The sequence below is a fragment of the Camellia sinensis genome, chromosome 5, assembly GCF_055761805.1.
Source record: "Camellia sinensis isolate YWXY chromosome 5, ASM5576180v1, whole genome shotgun sequence".
Lineage (NCBI taxonomy): Eukaryota > Viridiplantae > Streptophyta > Magnoliopsida > Ericales > Theaceae > Camellia > Camellia sinensis.
The window spans coordinates 29,978,945-29,989,062 of NC_138965.1; the positions used below are offsets into that span (position 1 = coordinate 29,978,945).

The window sequence follows — 10,118 nt, forward strand, 5'->3', positions numbered from 1 at the left end:
TAATATATTTATTTTATTATTTAAATAAATATTAAACGAGTCAAGCTAATGAGCCGAACTTTAATATATTTATATTTGTTTGTTAAGATTTTAAAAAGCTCGAGTTTGAACGCAATAAAAATTTAACAAACTCAGTTTGAACGAACCCTTACCGAGCTCGACTCAAGTCTGTTCATGAGCGGTTCTAAGTGGAGGTGGTGGGGCAACGGCGGCAGTGATGGCAACGGTGATGGTGATGTGGTGGTGGAGGTGAGAGTAGTGGTGGTGGTGGTGGTGGTGGTGTTAACATTGGTAAAATTTTAGTCTAGAAAATGTTTTTTGCCTTTTAAAAGTAAAAATATTTTCTACTCAAATAGACTTATTTTTCATTGACCATGAAAAATATTTTTCATTGAATTTCGTTTACCATTGTATCAAATACCAAAAAATCAAAAAATATTTTCTACCCAAATAAACGGAGCGTCAATTAATAATTCATATAATCCTATTGTCGTAGAAATTTTATTTTATTTTTTATTAATTTTGTTAAATAAAAAATTCTGATAATAATGTATTTATAATTTTTAAAATATCAAGTAACAATTTGTATTTTAAATAAATTTCAGAAAATATATTTATAATTTATTTATTTTGTAATTAGATGATTAATTTTAGAAAGATGATTAATTTTTTTTTTTTTTTTTTGTAATTAGATGTAATATTTGTTAGGGTGCAATTCAGACGGGTTGGGTTGGGTTGGAAGGTTGTCCAAACCCAGTCCAAGTTATGCTAAAACCTACCCAAGGCCACCTAGGCTCGAATTGTAACCCGAAGTTGCTTGCCCAAGCCCGACCTGAGTTAAACTCGAGTTGCCTAAATTTTAAATGAATTTTAGTACCTTTTTTATTTTATTTTATTTATTTATTTTTTTTTTTGCAACTACATTATTAAATTATTAAAATTTGACTCTATTTATATTTTTTTTATATAGAAAATCATTAATACCATTAAAATAAATAATTTATATAATGTAAGAGAGATGCCGCTATAGTAGTCTTTACAATTTATGAGTGAAAATAAAAAATAAAAAAAGATAAGATTTTATGTTATTTGTATATATAATATATATTCAATATGATTTAATAATCTAATTTACTTTAATATTATATAATGGCTAATAATTTATATGTGTATTTAATATTTTTATATATCTATATATGTATAATTCGGGTTTCGATTTACTTTGGTTGTTTGACGTTTTTGTCCAACTCCGTCCAAATTTAATTCGGACTTCTGACTTTTTGTCTAAGTTCCGTACCAAATTTGAAAACATCTTGTCCAAGCCTTAAAAAAATTCGGATTGGGTTCAAAAGTTGCTTAGGTTGAGTCCGGCCAAATTGCATCCCTAATATTTGTAAGAGAGAAAAAGTGATATGATTATAAATTTGATATGATATTTTTATTTTCTTAACTATTTTAGCTTATTTTATATTTTTGGAAATTTTAACTTAAAAAAATAGATAAAAAAAAGATAAATTACAAATACATCATTTGAAGTTTGATTAAAATATAAATCGCCTCTATGGTTTTAAAAATTACATTACATCCCTTGAGATTTCTATTTTCATAACAAATCGCCAATTTTATTAATAAATCATCAAGTTAATTAACAATTTTTAATGATGTTAAAAATATGTTTCAATTTATAATTTAAATAATTTTATTATTATATAGGAGAGCAATTATGAATTTTATTTTTTTAGTTAATTTTGTTAAATAAAAAATTATAATAAAAGGATATTTGTAATTTTTTAAGTTACAAGCGACAATATATATTTTAAACAAATCCCAAGTGTATTTGTAATTTATCAAAAAAAAAACAAAAACAAAAACTTTTGCCAAACAAGGCTTACAATTTCTCAGCCCTAACTTCACAATTCAAAACGTTGTATCACAACGGCACTGGTTCTGGACAATTCAAGCCTCATCACTCTCTCTCTCTCTCTCATTTCAAAACCCTAGTTCCAGTCCTAGACTTGCCACCAATCATATTCATTTTCGCTGTGTTTCCAAAGGGTTGGTTGATCTGCTAAATGGGCCAAGGTAAAATAACATCTAATCCACCAGATGATAAAATTCAAACCTTGGTTTGGTTTGGTTGTTTAATGAATGCAATTTTCAATTTAAAGAAATCTATTTTCTGATTGTATTCTTCTTTGCTTTTTTTTTTTTGGTTGATAGTAATTTGGCTTGGGAGTTTGTTTAATCTTGCAGTTAATCTCATTTTTACGTTTGGATAATTCTTTTGATTTAGATGGGTATAATCTATCAATGTTGTATAGGGGTTGCTTTTTTTTTTTTATTGATTTAAAAAAGTTTCTCTTCTTTGTTGATTCTAAGAGAATTCCTTCTATTGCTCCCTTTATCCTTTCTATTTGGTTCTCTGCAAAAATGAGGAGACAGAAATAAAATGAAAAACCCTTTAAAACAAAAGCTATGTTTTTTAGTTTATTTAGGATTCAATTGTACTCTCTTCCCAACAATCAAACGTAGCTTGTTTTCTTTTACTAACAGCATCTCCAACCCTTGACCAATTTTTGATCTAATTTGATTCTAAATTTGAGTAAAAAGCTTGATTTGATATGAACTACTCCAATATTTTCATCAATTTTGCATTAAAATCTTTTTAAAAATTCTTCTCTTATCCCAAATTTCCCTTTTTATCAAATTTGATGGGAAAAAAATCATCCCCAATGCTTCATCTTTTTAAATTTTCATCAATTTCAAATTTGATGAAGGATTTGACAAGTTCTCAATTTTATGAAGGAAAAAAAAAATGATTCTTGGAGATGGTCTTATGAATATGAAATATGATGAATTATTCTAAAATGGTGTGGTTTAATGCCTTTTCTAGTGGGAAGATATAAAATGTACTTTATTCATAATCTGCCTTTGCTTATTGTGTGGTTGCTTTTGCAGGGTGGGAAACAAAATGAAAGTTAAACTCTTACGTATCCTTCTTATGATAATTTATTTTTCCTCTATGAAATAAATGCATGCGTCTCCTTATGTGTCATTCTTCCAATTAACTTCTCTTGTGTATAAAAACTCTTGCAGATTAATAGTGTTGAAAGGAAGACAATTTATATTCATAAATTAGATACCTTGTTTGATGTAAACATGATGGATCATTTCGATAAATCCTTTCACATAGTTTTATTCATGAATTTTGATAATGAGTTACTTTCGAAAATCAACAGAACATAGAAAAGTGGTTTTTGCAAAATTGTGGAGGCGAATGACTACACATGTGAGCTCATGGAACTGGGGGTCTTTTTTAAAATTGATGATTGCTGAAAAATTTTGGCAATGGTTAAGACACTTGGGGTCTTTCTTCATCTTGGAAGTGAAATATAATTCATCACCCAACAACTTACCCTTTTAAGTAATATATCTAAATTTTGAGTGTGGAAATTGAGAAGTTTTCTATGAGTTGTAACCACCCTGACCAGCATAGTCTCTTACTTTTTCCGATTCCCTAAGTACCATGAGTCCTTGTCATCTCCTAAGCCCCCATAACCATAAGTAATTTCTGAAGATTAGTCATCTTATCCTACTCCCCAGTATTGCAAATTCATTGTTGATCCAATATCCCAAAATATAACCTGAAGCTGCAAATAATTGGCTACCGTTGCCTCTCTATTCACAGCATGGAGAAAGATGGCTAGGAAAGCTGTCTCCAACACCTCATCTCCTCACCATGTATGCCACCAAAAAGTCACCCTATCCCCTCTACCTACCCGAAATCTGACCAACTTCAAGAAATCCTCGCAAACAAGCCAGATACCCTTCCACAAGCCCCTCCCATGAGACGTAGACAGCTCCAAGGATGTCTAGTCACCCCATTTACTTCCTTATTTTGCCACCACCATCCTCCTCCAGTTTCTTCCCTTTCACAAGCAAATTTCCACAACCATTTACCCAAGAGAGCTATTGAAAATACTGAACCTTGGGAACCCTAACCCATCTTCCTTCTCTGAGGTGCACAATATCCCAATCCAAAAGATAGTAATTAAGCTCCTCTCCCATAATCTTTATTATAATTTTTTTTTATTATTTAATTTGCTGTTTGTTTTGCAATTGTCCTTTCTCTGTAATGATATAGCATGAATGGTTTATTGTGTTTAAGGAATTTTATTCTTTAATCTACCCGCCAGTTTTGTGCTAATAAGTTGGTATAGATTTTGTTTAATTCAACAATTAAAACTTTTTGCTATCATCACATATTTTGAGCTATTTGCAATATCAGTTTTCTCTTGACCTATTCCTTCGCGAAACACTATTGGGGGCTCATGAATAGAGTGAGTTCTCTTTAGCAATTTTCATGTTACTTGTTGTATGAACTTAATATGGTAAGGGTTGTAATAGTTTCACTTCTCTATTAATTGCAGGTGGCATGCTGTCTCTTCATGGACTTGGGATGCACAAGATGAAACATGTGGAATATGTAGATTGGCCTTTGATGGTTGTTGTCCTGACTGTAAACACCCAGGGGATGATTGCCCACTAAGTAAGTCAATGCCTTTAATTAAAATCATTCCCTGCACTATTTTTTCATTATTTGCAGATAATTTCTCATTTGTGACTGGGAATTTAGTGACTTCTCTAATGGTTTTCGGTATCTCTGTGCATCAACCTATAAATCAATTTAATTTTCTGTATACTGCATCTAGCTGAGCCCTTGTGCATGCTTGCTTGAACCTTGAACCTACTAGGATACAGTTAATGCCATTTTCTCAACGGTTGTGTGAGACATCAGAAAATTCTTTGAGGTTCAATTTTAGTGCAAGTTACATGATGATTAGTGAGTTATGCTTGAGGTGTGCTAATTGTCAAAATTAATTGTGAGTGTTATTTTTCCATCACTTAAAATAAAGTAAGGAAATTAATTCACTATTTTCTTTCTTTTTAATAAATTCTTCTGGACTTAATGCTTATTCGTATGGACAATACTTGAAAGTCATCTAGAATTTCCTAGCAGATGTATTGCTGATTTGAGAATGTTGGCCTGTAATATAGTTTTTCCTGACATCTTCCGCACTTTTTTGTTGATATTGGACGAGTATGCATTATTTATTGGATGAGTATGCATTATTTGTTATCTTTACCTTTTCAGCTTGGCGATTAAATTGTGAACTAAGAAGCACAGACATAGACACAGACACAGACACAGACATAGACATAGACATGGGACATGTTGATTACAAAAAAGAGGGGGAAAATAATTTTTTTACTTTTTTATTTTGCTATTACAATCACAAACAATCAAAATTAACAAAAACTAGCACTAATTCAATATATATAACCCACTTCTAAGAATCACGGACACAAACATGTGGCATGACATGGACATGTGGACACAAATTTTCAAAAAATACAGGATACGACAAGTTAGGGATACGTGCAAAACATATAATTTTAGGAGAACTTACGTGTTGGTCGTAATAGGTGGATTTATTGTCTAATAGGTTCTATGAGAATTAATGGCTTTTTTCATCAAACACAGTTAAAAAAATCACTAATTGTTAATTTTCAATGATAGTTTGAAAATTGTCACAAAAAATGTCACTAATTATAAGTTTTAGTGACAGTTTAAAAAAATTATCACAAAACAAATTTTTAACTTTGAGCAACAGTTTAAAAAATTTGTCACAGAAAAACGTTACTAATTGTAAGTTTTAGTGGTAACAATTTATAAAAATTGTGACAAAAAAGTCACTAATAGTCAATTTTTAGCGACATGCAAAAATTCGTCGCAAAAATTTATTTTTAACGATGATTTTATTAGGACTTATTTTCAATAGGACTTGATGAGAATTAAGTTAAATTATTATGACATATTGGTAGTTTCTCCACAATTTTATATATTTGTTATTTGTCATATATTTAAATATTTAATATGTATTTTATCTCAAATATTTGATTTTATCAAATTTATCAACCGTAAGTAGGCTATTTTTGTAAAAATATTAAAAAATTTAATTAAAAAAATAAAAATAAATAGTCCTTAGCATATCCTTAACGTGTCCCTAGAGTGTCCTCAGCGTGTCCAGTGTGTGTCTGTTTCCAACACGTGTTGGACACTTGTACGTGACTTTCGGAGAGATGTCCATGCTTCGTAGGCCCACTCTTAAGTTAACTCGTATTGTTTATATCTTTTTTATAGATGATCTATTAACTATTTAAATCTAAGCAAATGTAATAAACCTTCAATATCCTACATTCATTCAAAGCACTAAAGAAGAGGGGAAAAAAAAAAACTAGTTGGCCTATCCCCGGCATGTCACCGTGTCTGACACCACTACATCACTTGTTTTGGAGTGTCAGTGCCTCATAGATGGTAATGTGGACATAGGCTATACTTTTTGTGCATACATGTGTTGGGTGAGTGGGCAAGTGCTCATGCTTGTGTGCATAAACACTCATATGCACTATGATTGTTCATGAGCCCATGCAAAAGTGACTGAGATTTTTGTTCCATTGTCTGAGTCTGATGTTTGAGTGTGTTTGGTAAGCCAAGCCAAGAGTGTGTCTTCTATTCTTGCTCTTCGTTGTTTGGCTGGATAATCCTTGAGGATAGATTGTGTATTTCTTATGGCCAGCCATGATTTAAATACAGTCTTTGAGGATGGGCTTAGGCAAATACCTGTATGCCTGAAATTTGGAAGACGTGCCAGAACCATAGAAGGATGCTGGATTCATTGGTCGTGTGACAAAGGTCACTTCTAAGGCAGACATGGAAGTTGATTGCTATGACTCCACAAACTAATCCAAGCTTGAGCCACAGATGCTTGAGAGTTAAGAGCCTTTTAACATCGCTAATGTCTCAAGATCACACATAAGCACAAAGGCTTGTCACCCACAAACTCAATTGATTAAAATTATTAAATATTAAAAATCTGCTACTCTTAAGGTGATATGCTAGATCTAAGCGATGAAGATTGATATTTCTGAGTTATTAAATAGAGACACTGGGATTCCTCCAAATTTTATAGGCACCCACAAGTGGGTAACCTTGCAGAATATGCCTACAAGAAAGGAGCAAAGCACCCAATTTACAGAGGCAGGCATAAGTAATGTTTCCTTGAGTGTAGCTGAGCTTTATTCGTTCACTTATGCCATGTTTGGATGGCAGGCATTAAAGAAAATGAATGAGAATTTCATTACTAGTAATATAATTAATGTGTTATTCGAATGAAAGTTGTTACCTTAATTTTGAACAATCATATCTGACAAAGTAAAAAGTATACCATAGACGACGATATATGATGAAACCTTCACTTATAAGGGACAGATATTTACTCCTAGTTCTCTTTCCATTACAGTTCTTAACATTTGGCAAATATTGATAAAATTCTTGTGCTAATTTATATGAACCTGCTAAATTCAGAGGTAAAAAATTGCATGTAAGATATAGTGGTCATTATTCTGATTAGATGTTGACATTTTTCTTTTCAATATTTTTAATTGATTAAGAGTATGTCCTTGTACAGTTGTACCAGGTGGTTTGTAGTTGGTAGATTGGGACTGCAATTGAGTTTTTTTAGTATTAGTAAAGTTTGTTGATAAAATTAATACTTCAATTATTATGGTTTGTTTTGCAGTATGGGGTGAATGCAACCATGCGTTTCATCTTCATTGCATCTTGAAATGGGTGAATTCACAGACTCCTCAAGCACATTGCCCCATGTGCCGTAGAGAATGGCAGTTTAAAGGATGAAATCAAACTGTTGAATTTCTGTTTCCCCAGCCTCTCCCTCTCTCTCTCTCTCTCTCTCTCTCTCTCTCTCTCTTTCTCTTCAATTACTTTTTCTCTCTGTGGATCATGTTAAAGAAGCGTGACTTGGAGATGATTAGTGATTTACTGATCGTGAAAGTTGATTTCATACTCTCTTATGCCAATGTTCTATATTAGCTGGTGCTGTTTATATGTAACAGCCGGTGGATTTAGCTCATAACTGCTACCCCAAAAAAGCTAAAAGTTGTGTATTTTCTGGCTACACTGATATGTGTTTGTTTTGAATTAGAAAAGCTTACGCGATGCACACAATCATGGTTGTTTAGACATTTTGCTTAAGCATTTGGAAATTTTCTAAATCAACTGCTTGTTTTAGATGGTGATGTAGGCAAGGTTTTTGTGTTGCCTACACATCATATTCTGGATATGGATATAGATATGGATATGGATACTGATAGTGACTGCAATTATTTATTTATTTATGTAAGTATCATGCTGCTTAAATGGTATTATGTGAGCATACCATGACTAGAGGCCTAAAGATTCCAGTATTATTTGTAAGAGATGTGAGGGTTGATGAAGTAATTGTTGTTTAATTAATCACCAAATGAACATGTGTTTGTATAGATGTCTTTTGGGCTCATTTTCTTTGAACCTTTTTTTTCTTCTTTTTTAATCTTTTAAATAGTAGTCTTTATTCAGGAAACTACCCGGCAATGAATCCGGATGCTTCATTCATTCCATCTTATTTTTGCTACTATTACATCTGATTTTTATTTTTATTTTATTATGAGTCCTTTGTACTTGGAGTGATTATTGTGGTTTTGGAGTATTGGTACACATCATTTATTACTTTCAGTTGTGATTTATTTGGAAGAAACTTTGGCATCTTCGAATTCCGAACAAAATTAAATTCTTTACGTGGAAAGCTTCTTTGAATATCATCCTCACATCCGATTTGTTGCGTCGTAGGCATGTCTCTGTGGCTGGAAATTGTGTACTCTGTCCCAACTGTCCAGAGAATTTGTTGCACTGTGTTCGTGATTGTCCTGTTGCGAAACAGGTATGAGGATTAAGTCTGCTGCGATTTGAGGTTCAATCTTGGAATTGTACAGATTTTTCTCAATGGGTTTCGGTGATTGAAAATAGAGTTGATGAATATGGACTTGGCCTATTTTTTTTCGCTTTGTTGGGGTTTGTAGAGTGCTCGCAATCAAGCTGTTTTTAATGAAGTCTTTCATTCAACGGAGGACATAGTGCAATGGGTGTGTGAACTTTTACATGACTTCTCTCTTGCGAATCATCGAACCATTAGTGCACCAGTCTTTGGGGAGCCTGTCCGTTGGGTCGCTCCAATTGATGGGTTTTACAAAGTTAATTTTGATGGTGCTGTGTTCAATCACCTCAAGGCAGTTGGAGTTGGTGTTATTATTCGGGACCACGCTGGTGCAGTTATTGCAGCTTTTGTCAGAGAGGATTGATTGTTGGGGTGATGCAAATTGTGCTGAGGCTTTTGTAGCTCAACGAGCGGTGCATTTTGCTATAGACCTGGGCATTCTTGATGTTCATTTAGAAGGGGATTTGCTCAACATCATTCGAGCTCTTCAAGATGCAAACCCATTGTTATGCTCCTACAGTCACGTTCTTCAGGAAGCTATTGCAAGGGGCCATTGTTTTCGAAATTGGAATACTTCTCATACTCCTCGGCTGGGCAATCGAGTTGCTCATGGCCTAGCTCAGATGGCAGTTGCGAGTTCTGGACCATCCATCTGGATGGTAGAGGTCCCTTTTGAATTATTTTCATTAGTCTTTTCTGAAGCTATGTAGTACTTGTAACTCAATTAATTCATAACATATTTTTGTATTTTAATAAGTCCCGTTATTTAGATATTTGATCTATCAAATCATAATTCTTATATTTAAAGTATTTTATAGATAATTTTATCTTTACAAATATTTTTTTAACCTTTAGCATTTGGTGATGTGAATATTTATATTTAACAGTAGAAATATTCACATTGTCAATGTAAACATTAATGTATTTTTACCTTTTTATTATTAGAGATATTTTAATAAGTATGTCACTCATAAAACTTATTGGAACATAAAAAAAATAATTCAAACTATATAAAACATAAGTGAAAAGCGCCTTATGACTAAATGCCCCTAAGATTTGTCTTTCTATCATGTCCTCTCATTACAAGATTTGTCTCGTTATTCCATTCACATCAGTTCTAAAAAGGATATACTTGTACAATTTTTAAAATTGGAATGTTAATACGTATGAGTTCATAGAAAAAAAAAAAAAAGTAAAGTGATATTCAAAGATAATTGATGGTGT

The 10,118-nt window shown here is 32.3% G+C and overlaps 2 long non-coding RNA genes across 2 annotated transcripts; both read left to right on the plus strand.

The window, feature by feature from the left end:
* The first annotated feature begins 1,944 nt into the window (after positions 1–1,944).
* On the plus strand, positions 1,945–7,665 carry LOC145790519 (uncharacterized). The gene is made up of 5 exons (XR_014329298.1): positions 1,945–2,082; positions 2,959–2,990; positions 4,289–4,340; positions 4,431–4,549; positions 7,644–7,665. It is a non-coding gene; the product is annotated as an uncharacterized LOC145790519 (long non-coding RNA).
* A 97-nt stretch (positions 7,666–7,762) lies between these two features.
* LOC145790520 (uncharacterized) lies at positions 7,763–9,695 on the plus strand. Its single transcript, XR_014329299.1, has 2 exons — positions 7,763–8,840; positions 8,980–9,695. It is a non-coding gene; the product is annotated as an uncharacterized LOC145790520 (long non-coding RNA).
* Positions 9,696–10,118: the final 423 nt, after the last annotated feature.